The following is a 17,179-nucleotide window of genomic DNA, read 5'->3' on the forward strand; positions in this document are numbered from 1 at the left end:
AAGAAAGAAAGAAAGAAAGAAAGAAAGAAAGAAAGAAAGAAAGAAAGAAAAAACGAAAGAAAAAAGAATCAAGAATGCACCCAAGTGCTGATTCTATCCAAATCTGGCTTGTTTCAATGGGATTATTCAGCTTACTTAAAGAGTAAGAGACTATTTGACTGTGAGTGATCCCTAAATATCAGTATCATCAAAAGGTGACCCCCCCTTCAACAAAGAAGATGACTTCTCCACAGCCAAATAAATAGAAACTCCCCATTATTTTCTTCTGTACTCTATCACCTATGGTTTCCCAAGACCATAAAGTATGCCGCCCCAAAAAATTACATATAGTGGTCTGTGAAGCAAAGGACAGGACAGCTGAGATCTCAGGTGAGATTCTGATGACCCTTTCTATCCATTATTCAATGAGAGACTGTCAAGTGCCTGATCTTGAAGGTCTCTTATGGGTAGTCTCTGCTGCTTCTGATCAAGATGATAAAGGCTATCATGTTCGGGTGATGATTATGGTTAAGGTAGATCAGATGATTATGGTGTAGGACCCAAGTCCTTGCACAATCTACGTCACCTAATACTAGTTAGATGCAGCAAGAGAACTTACTAGAATCTCCCATTACTCATAAAGAAACTGGTCAGTGTCCAGGTCAAGTTATTTGTCTAAAATGATTCACTGAGTAAGTGAATAAATTAAAATATAAATCCTAACTAGTTATTTTAAAGCATTATTTTATTTGTAATTATAGGTATATGTGAGTAATATCAATATGTGGATATCTGCTCATGAGTGCAGATGCTCACCGTGGCGAGAAGAGACAGGCCCTTATTCTCCTCATTAGAGATGAAGAAACTGGTCACTGAATCATGAATGCTTTAGTTATAAGTAGTCCTGAGCTGTATAACTAGAGCGCTAAGAACTGAACTTAGGTTCCCTAAAACAGCAGCAAACCCCCTAACCAGTGAGGTCTCTCTATCCCCATAACTAGTATCCTATTTCACTCTCCAAGTTGGGGCTATGAGGTTTAATCAGGCAGAAAATGAATGACATTCCTTCTTTGCCATATTTATCCCTTTTAGCAAAACGTATTTTTTTGTGATTTCTAAAATTGTAAGCTTAACATTTTCAATTCACAATCCAAACATTGATTAATGTAGAAACATTTCACAAGTCAGTAAGCTCTGGCATCATTCTGGATTTTACACATCCTGATTCCTGTTTGTTTGTCTCTTTGTTTGTTTTGTTTTGTTTTTCTTTGTTTTGTTTTGTTTTTATCCCCAAGGTAACCCTGACCACTGACTCCTTTAATAAACTCTTCAAGCCTTAACATTCTCGTAACTAGCTAAGTGGATTTCAATTTCTTAAAACTCATACCCTTAAAAAAATGCTCCCATTCTCAGATTTTGTACTTTCTGTTTCCCATCTAAAATCTTACTGCTCTGTATTTTTAAATACCCCTTTAGTTCCATTTAAGATCACATGTATAACAGGCAGTTTCACCATGGAAGTCTGCTGTTCTTCACGTTCTTAATCAGAGCTCATTAGTCTGTGTTGTTTCACTCAATGTGCATATGGCCTTAAACTAAAGTGCATATTACTTTCTTATTAATTATTTTTAAAATTCTCTACTTGAGTTTAAGTGTAAGGAGGTCAAGAGCTATGGCTTTTGCAGTTACCATAGCAACTTCAGAGTTGCCTGTCATATATTGAAGCCAAAAGAGATGCAAGGATGACACATCTGTTCTTTCATGAATGCTTACAACATTTATGTGCTAGATTCAAATGTAACTTCCAAAAGAAAAAAATGTCAATACAAAAAACACATTAAAATAATGAGCAAATTATGAAATAGGTCACGTTAAGTATATAACAAACAAAACTTTGGTCTGACAACCGGCCAACCAACTCATGGATGGATGAAATGATATTCAGACTGTACTCTATAACTCCAAAGCATCCTTTTACTTTTTATCTTGTATTACATGAAATCATGTCAATGCTAAAATGGAACTGTGAGCAATGGAAAGCAAGGACAAGAAATATGCCATAATGTCTCTGCCACTGACAGTCAGAGACAGTTCTCAGAAGGAACACTTTCCCTGGGTTCTGAAAACTGAGAAGGGACTTGACGGGTGGATTAGAGTGACAGGGAGACATTCTCAATCATAAGAAACTATGTGCCAGAAGTGAAAGAATGTGAATAAACAAAAGTTCATTTAATACCTACTTCTTGAAAATTGTCTCAACTATGGCAGCAAGGATTGTATGAGTCACACGTAACAATATTCACAAAACAAGATTTAGCCACTAAACTTCAAACCAAGACATTGATAGCTATCACCCAGCTCACTGAGAGTATAACAAATTGTCACCTGGTTCTGCCTCCACAGCAGACCTATAAATTGAGTGTTACACCCAGACATCAAAACCTCACCAGCACGAATTGGGGTGGAGCTGCTGAGTACAAAATTCACCTCTGGCTTAGCTAATAGACACTCATAAAGGATGTAGCTTACAGTTGGTCATTATATTTGTGTTCATTTGAGACACATTGTCAGATCTACAATGTTAACTGTCCATTGAAGAGCACCACAAAGTCCAAGAAGGAGAATATGAGTATTGATTGTCATGCTTCATAAGATGAACTGGCCTCAGAAATCTCTTCTCAAAGCTATATCAATATTTGTATCCCAATATCACTGGGAAATTGTTCCTGTGATGTATATAAGCTATTGTTCAAGAATTTGTCAAAAAGTAATTCATTATTGATGTAAATATTACAGAAAAGTTATGGATTGTCCAGACCTGGGTCTTAGCATTAAAATCTCACTTCACAGAAAATTCTATATTGCTTGTAAGGAGGCAATTTACTGACATGCTTCTTGTAGTGTACAGGAGCTAATGCATCTCAAAAACAGAGCGCATACCACTTCCTGACATGAGTCGCTGTTCTTAACAATTTTCCCTGGAGTGAGCCAGAAATAAGTCTCCTTTAGTTTTTTCTTTTATTTCTGAAATTTTAATAAAATTGCATCATTTATCCATTTCCTTTCCTCTCTCCTAACTCTTTGAATATACCCTACTTGATCCTTTTTCAAATTCTTTGTCTCTTTTATGCACCATCATTGACTATATATATATATATATATATATATATATATATATATATATATATATGTGTGTGTGTGTGTGTGTGTGTGTGTGTATAGATATGGGTATATATGGATGTGTGTATATGGATGGGAATATGTGTATATGGATGTGTATACATCTATATAATATATATATACACATATATATTTACATTATGTATGCACATGTATCTATGTTATATATGTGTATATGTATATATGCATATATGTATTTCTAAGTATAACCTGCTCAGTCTGTATAAAGGACTGAACATTTGGTATTGGATAAGCAATTGGTGTACTAGTCTCTGGAGACTATCTCTTCAACTCTCCTTGGAGGCTTATAAGAATTTGTATAGCATTGAGACCTTGTAGGATTTTCCGTCTCCAGTTTGGCGTGCCTACTACTGTCCTTCATTAAATCATGTTTAGGTATTATGTTGATGAGAATGTATGACGATAAGAGATCATTCCCACACCTAAGGCTCAGGGAACATTGTTGAGGAGGAGGTAAAATATTATAAGACAGAGACTATAATAGAATTTGCTGTGAAATAAACTCAAACAATTTGTTGCAAATGCTAACTTTCACTTAGCATTATAAGATATAATGCCATCTATACCACTCCTGGGCTTATACCCAAAAGATGCTCCAACATATAGCAAGGACACATGCTCTCATATGTTAATAGCAACCTTATTTATAATAGCCAGAAGCTGGAAACAACCCAGGTATCCTTCAACTGAAAAATGGATACAGAAAATATAGTACATATACACAATGGAGTACTACACAATGATTAAAAACAATGACTGTGAAATTCACAGGCAAACTGATAGAACAAGAAAATATTATCCCGAGTGAGGTACCCCTAGAATCAAAGAACACATGGTGTGTACTCACTAATAAGTGGATAGTAACCCAAAAGCTCACAATGCATATGATACAACCTACAGACCACAAAAGGAAGGGAAGATCATGGGGTGGATGCTTCAGTCCTGCATTGAGGGGGGAACAGGATGATTGTGGGAGGTGTAAGGAGAGGGAGACAAGGGGGGGAGAAAGGAGGAGGAAGAGGAAATAGGAGTGGAAGTATCAGACTCTGGAGGAGACCTGAGAGAGGTAAAGAGGGTTAGGAAATTGAATAAAAACAGGGTGATGAGGAACTGGGGATAGCCACTGGAGGGTCCCAGACACTGGAGAAACGTGAGGCTCCCAGTACCCTATGAGATTGACCTTAACCGTGATATGCAGAGAAGAGGGAGCTAGAACCTGTGGAGATCACCTCCAGTAGATAGGCACGGCCCCTGGTCGAGGGATGGAACCACCTACCCATCTCAAATTTTTTTTCCAGAAATATTCCTGTCCAAATGAAGAACAGGGACCAAAAAAAAAAAAAAAATAGAAGAGAGACTGAAGGAAGGGCCAACCTGGGGTTACATCATGTCTGCAGACACCAAACTCAATGCTGTTGATGTGGTCAAGAGGTACTTCTGGAGAGGGACCAAGTGTGGTAGTTCCTGGGGAGGTCTGGCTAGCAACTGACCAATGCAGAGCCAGATCCTTGGGAGTCAACCATCAGGCTGAACTCAGGGAACCTGGTGGGGGGGAGCTGGCAGAAGGACTGGAGGAGCAGAGGGGGACTGCAACCCCATTGGAAGAACAACATAGGCTGGCCCAACCACCCAGCTCCCCCAGAGACTAGACCATTAACCAAGGAGTGTACCTAATGGGATCTTTGGCTCCAGGTACATATGTAGCAGAGGGTTGCCTTGCCAGGTAACAAGGAGAAGGGAGGTCCTTGGTCCCAGGGAAGTTTGATGACCCAGAGCAGGGAGATGCTGGAGCTGTGGGGCAGGAGAGTGTGGGTGAGTGGGGGAGCACTCTCAAAAAGCCAAAAGGGAGAGGGGAGGGCAGATGTGGAATAGGAGGTTGGCAGAAGGGTAACTGGGAAGTGGGATATTATTTGAGATGTAAATGAATGGAATGATTAATAAAAGTTAAAAAGTAAAAGATAAAATATGTAATGTATGAAAATGTATAATTATGTATTTGTGTGCATATGTGCCTATGTGAGTGCATCTATGTGAAAGCATGTGTTGTTATTTTTGCTGTTGCTGCTGCTGCTATTGTTGATGTGTGTCCTTGCATGTGCCTCTAGAAAGTTTGTTATTCTTCATTTGCTTTTTAATAACTGAAGTGAGAGCAGATACTACTAATAATTATATCAGAACTCAAGCAATACTATAGTCATTTTCTGATAAATTATTGCTACGGTTTCTTTTAATAGCTTGTGTTTTAAACATCTGAAGTAAGTTACATATCATTTCTAACTGTATTAGCACTGAATCATTGCTTCTTCAAGAAATGAAATGGTTTTCTCTGTTTTATCACTTTTTATTCCATGATCATACTCATGTAAAAGTCTTAGATAATTTTAGCCATTGGAAATTTTGCATACTTACAAAGAATGAAGAAGGAACAGAGTTAACCAAAATATCTAACATCTCTCTCCCAAGCATCCAGTAGGAATGCATTTGTAAGGTTAAAAACTGCTGTGATTTGAACTAGGGAGCTATTAAATGTGCCTTTATAACTCAATGCAGGTATTAAATTCTGTATATATAGCTCTGTTTCTACATCTCAACCATACTTTATTTTGACACAGAAGAAATATTAAATCTGGAGAAGCCTAGGAAAGGACCAAGAATATATCTTTGTGAGCATATTTGATCTTCTAGGCTTCTACTAAATTATAAAATTTACATAATTTTTTTTGGAAAAATTGTTGAACCTGCCTTGACAGAAAAGCAAGAAGGGAATGTTATTGCTCTCTGTCAAAGCAATCCAACAATTTTCCCAACAAAAAATTTCGATTCCATTTAAAATCCAAATTAATGAAATGAACTGATATATGCAATAACCAACGGAACCGAGGATTTTGAAATGTCACTAACAACCTACTATTTTAGGGAAAAAAAGAGGAAGTGAAGAAATAAACTAATTAGCATCAGGCTCACCAATATGTTTATAAGAAAGTTGATGAAATCCTACTTTTGAAAGAATCCAAAAGAAATGTATAGAAAAGATGATTATGCCATGTAAAGATAGTGTTAAGGACATTTAAAAATAATCCCTTAATCTTATATTCAGAGAAATGCTACTTATATACATAAATTCATTGAGTTATTCTTCTTAAGTCTCAATTATTATAGAGAAGATTTCATGAATATATTAGAGATTAAAATTTTCATTTCAGTCAACTTATAGCCAAATGAAGATATATAATAATATAATAAAGAAATAGTTAATTATATATTTTATATTAAGTATTATATATTTATTTTAGTGCTTAATATAAAATATATTTATAATATACAATATTTCTACAATATATAATATAAAATATATTTATATTATATATTTATATTAGTACTTAATATAAAATATATAATAATATGATACATAAAACCAACTGCTTTGAGGATGTATTAATTTTCTCTTGGCTTCAGACAAAGAGAACCCCAGATGCAGGTGAGACAATACACACACTCAAATGAGATGGTGAAGGTTAGTACCTAGCTTCAGAGGTGAAGAATAGTCCTTCATTCTTTCATATCTCAGCCTTCAACAGAATGACTCTATAACCTTCTTAGAAATGTCACTTTAAACTATTCCTTAAAAAAATATATTCAATTCAGTGTATAAATTAGACTTAAGTTCCTAAAGAATGGGAAACTATTATTACCTATAACTGGTGGGGTATACTTAGGCCTATGTCAGCTTCCAATTTGACAAGTGCAATTCTATTAGGATTAATGGTCAGTGTGCTTTCAAAGGTCATGGTTTGGATTTCTACAACTCCCTTAAACCTAGTCACTGTCATGTTAAGGATTTTAAAATCTACTCAGATCATAGCCACGGGGAATTGATTTCTTTTTCTTCTAAAATAGAATGGTGACTTTGCCTTTGCCTCAGGCCAGCATGATTTGAGAGGTACTTGGTCCCTGGAATTCACACTTCGGCAACTGGAACCCTGCAGAAGCTGCCTGTGAAGGCAAAACACTATCCCTGCTGTCCACCAATGCCCTTCCTATGTAGGAAGACAACACTTTTGTCTCAGTTCCTATAACAGAGGAACTGAAAAACTCCCTTTGCCTCCCCCAGCTGAGCTATTTATAGGGCCTCATAAAGTCTGTGCTGCACAATGCAAAACTGGCCTATTAAAAGCAGAGAAAGCTGAAGCAATCCTACTATTGTCTAGAGTAGCACAAGTAGAAGCAATCTTCTTGTTACGTGGAGTGACACTTCGTAAAGAATCTAATTCTAAGATTATAAGACAGATGACATTTTAATTCTGAAATTCTGTGAAAATTAAGTTTCATAAAAATATATTTTATATGTGGAAATAATATGCATTTTTGCACTATCATGTTTTTGCAAGTTCTATAAGGAAACCTTTTAAACTATAGCAATGTGCTCTGTGTTAATTGCCAAGATTAGAGATGGTAAAATTTTATATTTTATTTTCTCGGTATTGCATAAAGTACAGGAAGTGAAGCAGACACTCATTGAGCATAGGAAGTTATTTATCTTAAATATGGGGTATATTGGCAGAGAAGAAAATAACAGGAGGGAATATCATCAAAGTAGAACCCAAAAGACGGGAGGGTAAGAATGTTACATGTGCAATGAAAGGCCTATCAGGATATTCAGTTATGGTCATACTAACACAGCACATTCACAAAGCAGTTACTCAAAACCTGTAGTCTGTCATATAGCAGAACGTTTATTTACTGCCTCACCAGATTCTTTTGTTTGGCACTAAATGTAATTTTGAGATGACAGAACATGAAAATAGCCTGAGTTTCAAACAGCCTCTACAAATCAACTCGTATATTAAAGAACTAAGGATGAAAATAAGAGCAAAATGAACGTTTCCATTTGTAGCCACTGATTTCATTAATTTGAACTGTCATTGTTATCATACACACATTCCCAATGTGATCATATAACAGAGAGATGGACACACACAAGTGTGTTCATTCATATGCACCCATAATATATTTGCTTTACAGCCTTGAAATGAGCCTAGAGCTAGTCTTTGTGATTCTGCCTTCACTGTGGAAGGTAAAAAGTTCAGACTGTACAAAGCATACAGAACACATTTTCTTCGTTAACATATGAAGATGTACATGTGTCCTAACCCCTCAAGTATGAAAAGCAGATGCATATTTTAACTCTATTCTGCTGGACCACACGCAAGAGAGTTCCTCTGTCTCTGTGAGCATTAGCCCTAAATGAAGTACCCTGTCTTCAAATACTTTCATTAATTTCACTCTACCCTAATCACTGTTGCTCTGTTCTCCCTTCTTAATTCCTTATCTTCATTTTTTGATAGCATAAGAAATAAAACACACATTCTGTAATTCTTAAACTCCCATGGCCTTTTGATCCATTTTGTTCTTAATAGTCTATCTGCCTTTCTTGTATTTTAACCTCAGCCTTTTTTATAAAACTATTTTTAATCGTATACTTCTAAATGAATACATTTCTTAATTTTGATTGTGACTGTTCTGTCCTATATGTTGTGTGTTTATTCTATTGTATGAAGCATTTATCTGGTTTTAAATATCATCTTTTCTTTAAAACTGAATATTAGAATCATATATATATATATATAATGTATATATGATATATATTCATATCATATATATTCATAATCATATATATTCTGATATATGTGTATATGACATATACACATATATCAGAAGTTTCCTTTGTGTGTCTATCATCAAAAGTATCATGCTAAAATTCATTCTTGGTTTAATGCTTCATCTCTTCTCCAGTATTCTTATTTCTTCTTCTCACTAAAAGGCTTTAAAGCCTGGTAAAGTTGTTGAAGAAAGAAAGTTCCAATTCAGAAAGATACTCTCATTAGCAATATGAGTGTCTTTGTTAAAATATTGGTCTTCAAAATGCAATGTGTGAGGACAGAGAGATGGTTTAGAAGTTAGCAGAACTGTCTGCTCTTCCAAAGGAATTGGGTTCAATCATCTTATAACTGTCTTTAACTCTAGGGGATTTGACACCCTCATGCAGGTAGATGTACATGTAAATAAAACATCAATGGATATAAATAAAATAAATAATTCATAAAAATCTAAAATATTATTTTAGAAAAATGTGCTGTGTGACCTTTAGACACTTTTGTAATTCCTCTAGGTCACACTTAGAGCAGGTGTTTCAGTTACATTAGGATGCTTTTGTAAAGTACCACAGATAGAATGAGCTGGGCTAAGCACATTCAGTTCTCAAAAATTGGGCTCAGGTGTCTGAAATCATGGTCAGGTTCTGAAGAGGGTTTATTACTCGCAGGGTAATTTTCTGGTTATAGCCTTACCTGGTAGATGGAAAGACAGGGAGATAAAAAGAAAGTGTAAGCAAAGTAGAGCGACAAAGACACAGAGACAGATGCAGAGAGATAAGGACACACATGGTGGAGAGAGAGAGAGAGAGAGAGAGAGAGAGAGAGAGAGAGAGAGAGAGAGAGAGAATCATGTTTTATGGTTCTACTAGTAAAGGTACAAATCCAGTTCACGAAGATTCCATTCTTATCTATCTATCTATCTATCTATCTATCTATTTATTTTTTACACTCCAGATTTTATCCCCCCAATCCACCCTCTGTTCCATATCCCATACCTCCAACACACACCCCTGTCTCCACAAGGCTGACTCCACCTCCATCCTCCATCCCACTTGACTTCTAAATTCCCTGGGGCCTCCAGTCTATTGAGAGTTAAGCGCATCATCTCTGATTGAACACAGACCCAGCAGTCCCCTGCTCTATATGTATTGGGGGTCACATATCAGCTGGTGTATGCTGTCTTTTGGGTGGTCCAGATTAATTGAGACTGCTGGTCCTCCTACAGGGTTGCCCTCCTCCTCAGCTTCTTTCAGCATTTCTGTAATTCAACTACAGGTGTCAGCAGCTCCTGTCCATTGGTTAGGTACAAATAAATGCATCTGACTCTTTCAGATGCTTGTTGGGTCTTCTGGAGTGTGGTCATGATAGGTCCCTTTTTGTGAGCGTTCCGTAGCCTCAGTAATAGTATCAGGCCTTGGGGCCTCCCCTTGAGCTGGATCCTACTTTGGGGTTGTCACGGAACCTTCTTATCCTCAGGCCCCTCTTCATTTCCATCCCTGCAGTTCTTTCAAACAGGAACAATTATGAGTCAGAGTTTTGACTATGGGATAGCAATTCCCTCCCTCACTTGATGCCCTGTCTTCCTGCTGGAGGTAGGCTCTATAAGTTCCCTCTCACTACTGTCCTGCATTTCATCTAAGGTCTATCCTTTGAGCCCTGACAGTCTCTCACCTTCCAGGTCTCTGGTGCATTCTGGAAGGTCTCCCCAACCTCCTACCGCTCTAGGTTGCCTGTTTGCACTCTTTCTGCTGGCTGGCAGGGTTTCAGTCCTTTTCCTTCACCCAATACCAGATCAGGTACCCCTCTCCCCTGACCCCCAACCACTTTCCCTCCCAGACCCCTCCCTCCCTCCCCACTTGCTATTGCTTTATTCTCCCTCCCCAGTAGGATTGAGGTGTCCTCCCTTGAGCCCTTCAGCTTGTTGCTCTTTTTGAGTTCTGTGGATTGAATCTTGGGTATTCTGTTATTTATTTATTTATTTATTTATTTATTTATTTATTTATTTATTTATTTTTGCTAGTATCCACTTATAAGTGAGTACATACAATGCATGTCCTTTTGAGGCTGAGTTACCTCACTCAGGATGATATTTTCTAGTTCTATCCATTTGACTATAAAACTCAGGATGTCCTCCTTGTTCTTAATAGCTAAGTTATATTCCACTGTGTAAATGAACCACATTTTCTGTATCCATTCTTCTGTTGTGGGACACCTGGGTTGTTTCCAGCTTCTGGCTATCACAAATAAGGCTGCTATAAACATAGTGGAACATGTGCACTTTTGGCATGGTGGGGCACCTTTTGGCTATATTCTCAAAAGTGGTATAGCTGGGTCTTCAGGTAGATCTATTTTCAATTTTCTGAGGAACGTCCAGATTGATTTCCAGAGTGGTCATACCAATTTGCAATTCTACCAGCAATGAAGGAGTGTTCCTCTTTCTCCACATCTTCGCCAACATGTATTGTCACCTGAGGTTTTGATCTTTGTCATTCTGATTGGGGTAATGTGGAATCTCAGGGTCATTTTCATTTGCTTTTCTCTGATCCCTAAGGACGTTGAACATTTCTTTATGTGCTTCTCACTCATTCTAGATTCCTCGGTTATGAATTCTCTGTTTTTTCTATACTCCATTTTTGATTGGTTTGTCTGGGTTTTTGGTGGTTAGCTTCTTGAGTTCTTTATATATTTTAGATATTAGTCCACTATCGGATGTGGGTTTAGTGAAGATTTTTCCCAATTTGTAGGTTGCTGATTTGCCCTATTGACCATGTCCTTTGTCTTCCAGTGATTTTCCAGTTTCATAAGGTCCTATTTATTAATTCTTGGTCTTATATCATGAGCCATTGGAGTTCTGTTTAGGAAATTTCCCCCTGAGCCAATAAGTTCAGAAGAGTGAGAATGAGCCTTGAAGATTCTATTCTTTTTGTTGTTGTTATTGTTGTTGTCAAAACTATTTTTGTTGGATATTTTATTTATTTACAATACAGATGTCATCCCCTTTCTTCATTTTCCCTCATTAGAAACCCCTATCTTATACTCTCTCTTCCTTTATGCTTTTATACTATTTTGATTACATGCATGTATTAAGATCAGTTCTAGGTTGAGGGTCTAGCAATAAAATAGTTGCAAATAGTCAAGGAACAAGCAATAAAATAAACAAAAATAATCAAAGAAAAAGCAAGGCATTAAACCCAATTACAATAACATTCCCATGATCACTGTTCTAAAGGCTTATCAGGATGACCAAAGTATCTGAGCATACTTCCCTGACCTAGCCCAAGGTCATTTTCATGTCTGAAGTCTACTTCCTTGTTCTAGCCTAAAATTCAGATTACTGTCTGAAATTACTCCTTTGTTATAGCCTAATATTTATATTCCTGCCTGAGATTTCTTCTTTGTTGTAGCCTTAAATTTAGATTCCTACCTGAAATAACTTCTTTTTTCTAGCCTAATGTCAGATTCCTCCCTCAAGCTTACTTTCTTGTCCTTGGCCAATGTCATATTCCTTCTAAACAGCCCATTTCCTTGTCCTTGGCCCATGTCAGCTTCTTTTCAAGCAGCCCCAAAGGCTCTCCATCTCTCCCCATTTTTTTTTATTTTGTTAACAAGACTGAGCCTGTCTTAGGTCATTCTGACAAGAATGCCTTCCTTACCCATCATGGAATATGCATTATCAAAGCAATGCACGTATGTCTTAGGTTGGTAAGGCTCTATGCCTCTATTACCTGTCCTTGACTTGCCAGCCTGTTAATTTAATAACTCTGTCTGGGGGTCCATTTTCAGGTTTAAGCCATGTACTTAGGTGGCCAGCCTGTTGATGTTGTTAAGGATAAGCTTTAACATGATGAGCAGGAATAAAAATATTCCCAGGACAAGAAGGGCTAGCCTGATCATGCTATATATGCCATTCCTGAGGTTTGACCAAAATGGAAATACTGACCTCCGGCCATGGATAATTTTATTTGCTTTATCTGCAGCATCAAAGCTCAACAGAGCAGCATTCTTTAAAGTTGTAATTTCACTATGGCCCTTTTAAATTGGGAATCTTCACTCTCTTCTGTACCTATTATCCTTAGCTTTGGTCTTCTCATTGTGTCCTGGATTTCCTGGATGTTTTGGGTTAAGAACTTTTTGCATTTTGCATTTTCTTTGACAGTTGTGTCAATATTTTCTATGGTATCTTCTGCACCTGAGATTCTTTCTTCTATCTCTTGTATTCTGTTGGTGATGCTTGCACCTATGACTCCTAATTTCTTTCCTAGGTTTTCTATCTCCAGGGAAGTCTCCCTTTGTGATTTCTTTATTGTTTCTACTTCCATTTTTATGTCCTGGATGGTTTTGTTCAATTCCTTCACATGATTGGTTGTGTTTTCTTGTAATTCTTTATGGATTTTTGTGTTTCCTCTTTAAGGGCATCTACCTTTGTTCTCAAATTCTTTGAGAGTTTTATTTATGTCCATTTTAAAGTTCTCTATCATCATCAATAGAAGTGATTTTAAATCTGAATCTTGCTTTGCTGGTGATATAGGGAGTTCAGGACTTTCTATTGTGGGAGAACTAGGTTCTGGTGATGCCAAGTACCCTGGGTTGCTGATGCTTATATTCTTGCGCTTGTCTTTCACCATCTAGATCTCCTTAGTGCTACTTGCACTGTCTCTGATTGGAGCCTGTCTTTACTATTATCTTGGTCGTGTCAGAACTGTTTGGGATGGGTGTTGCTGCTGGGGTGAGAGCTGAGGCCCAAGATCTGCTCAGTGCTTGGGCACAGACCTGAAAATACCAGTGCTCCGGGCCAGGAGTCAATTCCTGGATCCCAGTGGGTCTCAGTTACTTCCTGCTTGGGGCGAGTGTTGCTCTCTCCTTATCTAAGATACCTCAGGGGTTATAGCTCCTGGGAGCCCCGCCTCCTCTGGATTTTGTGAGATTTGGTGCAGAGCTGAGGCCCAGGATCTGCTCAGTGCTTGGGCACAGACTGGAAGGCAAAGATTCTATTCTTAAGACACAACTATTTCCATGCTCCAATGCTCCACATTCCTAAGCCATTACAACGAGGATTAGGATTTTATCATATGATATTAGTCCACAGCAATTATAAAATATATTCAATGATAAGGAAACATACATATATAGTTCTTAGAAAGATCAGATCAGAGGAGCACCTGCGCTGTGGCCCGCGGGAGTGCGCTGCCACCGCCAGCACCAGCCTGAGGAGCGCCCACCCCTGCACAGGCCAAGATAATTTGAGACGTGGATTTGTGATGTGAATTCATTTCAAAAGCCACTTTGGGGATATGACTGTGATTTCTGATGAAACAAGATTGGAATATTATATATATAAATTTTACATTTGATTTAAAGTGCCATGAGAAAATTTGCATATTGCAAGGTGGTTCTAGCCACCTCTTTGGTTTGGGTACTCTTGGTTATGTTCCTGCTGCTTTACTTCAGTGAGTGCAACAAATGTGAAGAGAAGAAGGAGAGAGGACTTCATGCTGGAGATGTTCCAGGGTAGTGCGGAAGCCTCAGGAAGGTCCTGGAAAAATGGGGAAGCCAGTTGTCATTCCTAAAGAGGATCAAGAAAAGATGAAAGAGATTTTTAAAATCAATCAGTTCAATTTAATGGCAAGTGAGATGTTGCATTTAACAGATCCTTACCAGATGTAAGGTTAGAGGGGTGTAAAACAAAGATGTATCCAGATAACCTTTCAACAAGTGGTGATTGTTTTCCACAATGAGGCATGGAGCACACTTCTGAGAACAGTCCGTAGTGTGATTAGTCAATCGCTCTCTAAGACACATGATAGAAGAGATTGTTCTTGTAGATGATGCCAGTGAAAGAGACTTTTTGAAAAGACCTCTAGAGAGTTATGTGAAAAAACTTAAAGTGCCAGTTCATGTCATTCGAATGGAACAACGTTCTGGGTTGATCAGAGCTGGATTAAAAGGAGCTACTATGTCCAAAGGCCAAGTGATGACCTTCTTAGATGCTCACTGTGAGTGTACAGCAGGGTGGCTGGAGCCTCTGATGGCAAGGACCAAACATGACAGGAGAACAGTAGTGTGTCCTATCATCGATGTGATCAGTGACGATACTTTCGAATACACGGCGGGCTCTGACATGACCTATGCTGGATTTAAATAGAAACTCAATTTTCATTGGTATCCTGTTCCCCAACGAGAAATGGAAAGAAGGAAAGGTGACTGGACTCTTCCTGTCATAACACCTACAATGGCTGGAAGCCTTTTTTCAATAGACAGAGATTACTTTCAGGAAATTGGAACATATGATGCTGGAATGGATATCTGGGGAGGAGAAAACCTAGAAATTTCCTTTAGGATTTGGTAGTGAGGAGGAACTTTGAAAATAGTGACATGCTCCCATGTTGGTCATGTGTTTCAGAAAACTACATCGTACACATTTCCAGGAGGGACAGGGCAAATTATCAATAAAAATAACAGACGATTTGCAGAAGTATGGATGGATGAATTCAAGAATTTCCTCTATATAATTTCTCCAGGTGTTACAAAGGTAGATTATGGAGATATATCATCAAGACTTGGTCTGAGACATAAACTACAATGCAAACCTTTCTCTTGGTACCTAGAAAATATTTACCCTGATTCTCAAATTCCTCATCACTATTTCACAATGGGAGAGATACAAAATGTGGAAACAAATCAATGTCTAGACAACATGGCTAGAAAAGAGAATGAAAAGGTTGGAATTTTTAATTGTCATGGTATGGGAGGTAATCAGGTTTTCTCTTACACTGCCAACAAAGAAATAAGAACAGACAACCTTTGTTTGGACGTTTCCAAACTTAATGGCTCAGTTACTATGCTCAAATGCCACCACCTAAAAGGAGACCAGCTCTGGGAGTATGACTCAGTGAAATTAACCCTGCAGCATGTGAACAGTAATCAGTGTCTAGATAAGGCCACAGAAGAGGACAGCCAGGTGCCCAGCATTAGAGACTGCAGTGGAAGCTGGTCCCAGCAGTGGTTTCTTCGAAATGTCACCCTTCCAGAAATATTCTGAGACCAAATTTACAACAACAAAGAAAGAAATGAGGATTGACTGGGCTACCTCAGCATACATTTCTGCCACATTCTTAAGTAGCAAAAAAGAAAAAGTGTTTTCCTCTTCTGTGGGATGTTAAGGTTTATCAGCCATTAAAACTCAGACTCTCTAGCTTTTCACTTGCTGTCAACCAGCCTTCATGTCCCAGGACATGAGGCTGCAAAGTAGCAAGACTGTGTACACTGATGTTTACGAGACTTGAAGAGTCTTCATCAAGAACAATGGCAAAGCCTTCAGATCCCAAAAAAGGCACACGAATGTTCTCGGGATGGATGCACTTTCTACAGCTGGCGTGTACTTCAGCCATTTCTGCTGGATGTGCCTTGTGAAAAAGAGATTTCCTGATTAGAATCAGTAGCTGGAATATTCAATATTGATAGAAAAGTAAGCAGAAAAGGACTGGAACCATGTTCAGAATCATGAAAACATTTTTACAACAATAAAAATGATGTCAAACAAGGTTTAAAGGAAATTAAAAAGAATTATGAGAAGCACAATTTGTTATAGTATAGTATGAGATTTCTATATGGATTTTATACATCAGTGGGGAAAAACTTATTCCAGTGACGTTCATGTAGTTTTCATGTGTGATAGTCACGGATGCTTCTATTTTCCTTGGGGTGCTCAGAATGAGATAGTGGGTGGGGTGGAACTCTCTGAACACAGTTTGAATTTCTTTTTTAAATATTATTATTTGGTTTGTGGGCTGTTGGAACTGTAAGTTTTAATTGCTCTCTTTAAAAATTGGAGATTTACTATGCCTGGTGTCAATTGGAATGTTACAAAGCTATCTCTGTTGTTCTTGGGTCAACTGGCTTACAGACTGCCTCACCCCACCCTCCCTCCTCCACACAGTTCTCTACTATGTTTTCAACTTAACTCCATTGAGCTGATTGTGCTTAATGCCCAAGACTCATGCTACTGTACTGCAGGCTTGTTTTCACAGCAATAACCTCCCAGATCCCTTGAATCACTTAACAAAGGCTTACAAAGAGTGCTGTTTGTTTGGAGATTTGGAGATCATATATTTGATGGGTTTTTGGAAAACCTTTTCCACTCCACTTTACAGGTGTGCTTCACTGTCAGATGCACACCTAAGTTAGTCCTGAGTTGTGATGTTGATTTGCTGCCTTTTAAAAAAATAAAAATTAGCTGAAAATGTTAGAAAAAAACCCAAAGTTCAGCTCAATGATATTGAAACTGCTTTACGTAGTTCTTTTCTTGGGAAAGTGTAAATGGCCACCTTTCATCTGTAGCAGCACCA

General features: G+C 37.9%; 1 pseudogene; it reads left to right on the plus strand.

The window, feature by feature from the left end:
- The first annotated feature begins 14,196 nt into the window (after positions 1–14,196).
- On the plus strand, positions 14,197–15,873 carry LOC114629323 (annotated as a pseudogene).
- The last annotated feature ends 1,306 nt before the right edge of the window (positions 15,874–17,179 follow it).

This window comes from Grammomys surdaster, unplaced genomic scaffold, assembly GCF_004785775.1.
Source record: "Grammomys surdaster isolate TR1022 unplaced genomic scaffold, NIH_TR_1.0 279, whole genome shotgun sequence".
NCBI lineage: Eukaryota > Metazoa > Chordata > Mammalia > Rodentia > Muridae > Grammomys > Grammomys surdaster.